This window comes from Mauremys reevesii, linkage group 11 (assembly GCF_016161935.1).
Source record: "Mauremys reevesii isolate NIE-2019 linkage group 11, ASM1616193v1, whole genome shotgun sequence".
Taxonomy (NCBI): Eukaryota; Metazoa; Chordata; order Testudines; family Geoemydidae; genus Mauremys; species Mauremys reevesii.
In genome coordinates, this window is record NC_052633.1 from 7,533,498 (window position 1) to 7,538,310 (window position 4,813).

Sequence of the window (4,813 nt, forward strand, 5' to 3'; positions counted from 1 at the left end):
CATCCGCATGAGCCTTTCCCGGCCGGTGTAACACTCGAAAGGAATAGGGTTGGAGGGACATGTACCACCACATGATCCGTGTGTGTGAGTCCTTCATGCTGTTAATCCACCTGAGGGGTGCGTGGTCTGTTACCAAGGAGAAGGGGTTCCCTATTAGATAGAACAGCTTGTGGCTCAGATACCAAAGACCGTATTTTCCCTCGGCCCACCGTATAGCCCGGGTAGATCAGTTCTTTCTGGCCCAGGTGACATTTGTCTGGTTTATGTGAGTCCTGCTCTGCCCAGCGCCCGCAGCTGGAGCTGTTCCTTCCAGTTGGCACTGTAGATGATGATGTCCATCAGTGTCTCCTGCAGCAAGCCGACCCGTTTGAAGATCTGCAAGAGTTCATTGGCGATAACTGGAGCCGTGGCAGACCATAGTGGTACCACCTCTGGATACCGTGTGGCATAGTCAACCACAACCTGATATACTTATGGCCGGAGCTACTCTTCTCCAAAGGCCCCACTAAGTCCAAGCCCATCCGTTCAAAGGGTGTCCCTCCTGCTCACCCACAAGGGGGCCGTGCCCCCCCCAGGGGGTCATGCCCCATCCAGCCCCCCATGTTCCTTGACGCCCTCCCCCAGGACCCCTGACCCATCCACCCCCCTTCCCTGTCCCCTGACTGCCCCCTTGCCATCCCCTCCAACCCTCCTCTCATTCCTGATGGCCCCCAGGACCCCTGCCCCATCCAACCACCCCTTCTCTCTGTCCCGACTGCCCCCCATCGTCTCATCTAACCCCTGCTCCTTCCTGACTGCCCCCCTGGAAACCTTGCCCCCATTCGATCCCCCTGTTCCCTGCCCTCTGACCACCCCTACCCCTATCCACCCCCCCCCACAACCCACCAAACTCCCCTGCCCTCTTCCAACCCCCCTTCCCTGCTTCCTGCCCCCTTACCACACTGCCTGGGGCCGGGCCAGGGCCGCTTGGCCGGGGCCGGGACTGGTGCAGTGGGGCCCGACTCCACAGGCTGGGCCGAGCCAGGCCGGAGCTGGTCAGTCAGGACCAGGACCGGCGCCGGGCCCCACTCCTGGGCTGGGCCGGGCAGGAGCCGCCATCCGGGACCAGCACTGGCGCCACGGGCTGAGCCGGGCCGAGCCACTGGGGCCAGAGCCGGGGTGCTTGGCCGACTGGGCTGGGCCGCTGCCGGCGCCAGGCCAGGGCCAGGGAAGCCGCTCAGATGGAGCCAGACAGGGCCGCGCTGTGCCTCCCTGAGCTGTACTGCACCCCAGCCCCAGCCTACCTGCCTGCTGCTTGTTTCAGGCTTCCAGCGAACATCTGATTCGCGGGAAGCAGGGGAGGGGAGGAGAAGGAGGGCGGAGCATTCAGGAGGAGGGGAGGTGAGCTGGGGCGGGGCGGGAGGGACGGCTGCCCGAGCTTTTGTTAAATGGAAAGCTTTTTCAGAACCGGTTGTCCTGGAACAGCTGGTTCTAAAAGGGTTTCTAAATTTAACAACCAGTTCCTGCGAACTGCTCCAGCTCACCACTGCCATCTGCCCAAAGCAGTCAATGGCTCTTACCTCCACGAGGGAGCGGGTCTCCTCTCAGCCTCTCTGAGAACTTGCACTGCTTGGTTTCCTAGGACAAGGTGACCTGTCCCCACTGCTCCCTGAGGTGGCCCATCTGGGAGGCTGTCACACACCCCAGGGCCTAGCAGACAGGTGGGGAGGAGGTTCCCGTTCATGTCACCCTCTGAGAGCCCACAGAAGGGCCAAAGGAAGAATTAAGGGCAAGAGGTGAAGCAGGCCCTGAGCCTCTGTCCCATCCTCACCTCCTCAAATGTGGAGCTTCCTGAGCTTCAGTTGGGCAGACGGAAAATGTAGCTCTGGCACAAAGGTGCTTCTGCGCCATCTGGGGCAGGGAGAGCTCTGCCTGGGAGCCCGGGGAATGGGATGGGGGTGAGAGCAAGGAAAGAGGGGAGGGTATGTGAGGGGAAGAGCTCATGCCCCAGGTGAAGGACGTTTGGGGTCAGAGGGAAGGACCCTGCTCCATAGAGAGGGGAGAGAGTTTCTGTCAGTGACAGGGGCCTCCATTTCCTTCCACTAGCCCCCCATTTCCAGGGAGACAGAGCAGTACCTGCAGCAGGGAGCGGGAGTTGCTGAGGGGGGACCTTTAAGGGCATCAGGTGAGGCTCAGCCCTTGCAGCACCTCAGGCACCTGGTGCAGCTGCCGGATGCTGCGGAGCTGACCCATCAGCTTGGCGGTGGTGTCCTCCAGCTGCAGGGGAAGGAGAACATGTCAGAGACTGAGACACTGCCCAGGAATCAGGGAGGATTAAGGGCACCTGGAACCAGCACCATTTCCACCCAGCAGCTGCTCATGTCTGAGTGGTGGATTCACCCTCCTGATCCTCAGGATGGAGGCTTCTTGTCCTCTCTAGTGACCTCCAGTGCCAGCCCCCCTCCTTTAGGGTTAGCTCCTGCCGCCTCCCCCTCAGTGCCCCTGACAGCTGTTCCACCTCCAACCCACCTGGGGACACCGCTCAAGTTGGTAGAACCCTCTCCTCCACCCTGCCTCCATCCCCACCCAGGTAGGGCAGGAGGGATTCTGACAGCAGTGAAGTGGCCTGCAGGGAGGTTGAGACCTTTCCCCAAGTCACCCCAGTGACAAATGCTGAAGCCAGAGGATGGCAGCCCTGGTGTACGGGGCAGGTCTGCAGCCCCTGCTGGCTGAATCCTCCCATTCTCTCTAGAGCGGGTCCAGCCCTGCCAGCAGCAGGACAAGCTTCCCCCACCCATGTGCCTCAGAACTGCCTGGCCGGTCGCCATCACCCATCAGTCCTTGGCCTCCCAGGCTGCCAGTGATGGGAGCAACTCTGGGTGGTGGCTGGGGTGACATGGACACTAGGCCATGGGGAAATAGGTGCAGCTCTGTGGGGCAGGAAAGGTTCACACAGGGCACTTAGGGGACTCTCCTGCCCTTCCCAGGAGTGAGAGCAGAGCATCACATCCTAAGAACACAAGTCCATGAAGTCCACAAGTCCCCACTCAGGCCCTTGCTCCCAGGCCAGCAAATGGTGATAGGATGGGAATGAGGCCTGGGCCCCGCCTCCAATCTCCTGAGTCGAATGCAGCTGCTTACCGTGTACCCCAGCAGTTGCTCGGCTTCCCAGGATGGCGCACGTGAGGAGAAGCCCAGCCTGGCTAATGCACAGCAGGGGGTTGTAGATCGCTGGCACGGCTGTCTTGAGGAAGCATTTCCTCTGCCCCGCAGAGAAGAATTTTCCAAAGACCTAAAACCAACAGGACAGGAGGCTGTAGCAGATTGCCCAGAGCCAGCCTCCAAGCCCTGGAGATAGAATGGCCTCAGTGTCCGGTGCCCCAAAGGAAGGGTAAGAGAGCTGCTGTAGCCAAGGCCGTTCATTCCCCAGGAGGCTTTCAGGGTCCCATGGCTCAGGAAGCCCTTTATGAAAAGATGGCAGATGCTTAGGGACCAAAGCCTCCAGTGGCTCTTTCTGGAGGGCAATTGATCGCAGGGGCCATGATGGGCTGGAAATAGATCTCTAATGTGGGTGAGCAGGGCCCACTCTGCTGTGCAGCGCACCGAGATGATAGGGGACCCTGTATTGCTTCCAGCAGAGAGATCTCCTGCACTTCAGTGGCTAGAGGAGTGTGCGTGGGGGGGGGAAGGGGTTGGAGCTGACAGACCAAAGGTCTATTGCCCCCAAATTAGTGATTTCTCTAGTAGCTGGGTATGGCCTCGGCAGCTCCTTGGTTTCTGCCAAAGGGAATCCAATCTGCAACCTGACCAGGATAAGGAGACTCATGTCCCAGTCCCCATCACAGACACTCCTAGGAAACTTTTCTTCTGCTGCAGCAATTCAGCTTGTGGGAGGCAGGACAAACTCACAGAGTCTGTCTCACGTGGCGTCTATAGGGCAGCATTCTGTAGATGCACTTGGAGATCCAGGAGCCATTCCAAGGCCTCCTCTGTGATGTTGTGGAAATCACCCATTTCACCTTTGACTCCAATCTGGGGGCACTGGGTTATGGTGTGTTCCAAGGTTTGGATGTTCTCAGCACAGTTGTGAGACAGGGGGCCGGGAGGTCTTTGATTTTCTACTTGTGCAGCAAGTAGTCGCAACTTGGGTCAGTGACAATGTGCTTCTTTGGCACAGTGGCTGAGGTCCAGATACTCTGCCATTCCCTGGCCGGGACTGGAGACATGAGGAGGCGCATGTGGTGCATATTGGCTCTGGAGCTCACTGTGTCCCCTCCCCAGTTCTCGGCTTGGGGCATTCTGCTTCCTGACTGGCAATGGACTTGGGCAAACCCCACCTCCTTTCTCTGCTTCTACAGGGTGCAGGGAAGTAAACAAGGGTCTGCTCAAGCACTAGTGACTGACGGACCCAGTGCTCTTCTCTCAGACACTTGGGGATCAGCCAGGGGACAAGGAGCAGAGAGACACCCAGAGCCATAATCCTCTATTAACTCACCCACCCGGGGATTCGCCTTATGCCACGTAGCAACGGCTCCATGGAAGACACTCAAATCACAGCAACTAGCGAGGTTCCAATGTGGGACCTTTAGCACCAGCCTGTCCCACTGGGTGCTGGGTGAGGAACTCTGAGCTGGAAATAAGGAGTGGGCTCTTGTCCTGTCTCCAGGAGGCATCCACTGCAGGGACCCCAGCCAGCCCCACTCCCTGAGCTGTGTCCTACCCTGCCACAGTGTCCTTACCTCCCCCACCCTGGCTGTGTTTTTATAGCCCAGGAGCCTGCTGTCCTGGTACCAGTTGTGGCACCACAGATCCTCCACCTCGTGTATGCTCAGCC

General features: G+C 59.1%; 1 long non-coding RNA gene across 1 annotated transcript; it reads right to left on the bottom strand.

The window, feature by feature from the left end:
* Nucleotides 1–291: 291 nt before the first annotated feature.
* On the bottom strand, nt 292–3,151 carry LOC120374950. The gene is made up of 3 exons (XR_005586362.1): nt 3,121–3,151; nt 2,116–2,256; nt 292–375 (listed from the first exon to the last, which is right to left on the bottom strand). It is a non-coding gene; the product is annotated as an uncharacterized LOC120374950 (long non-coding RNA).
* Between the last annotated feature and the right edge of the window lie 1,662 nt (nt 3,152–4,813).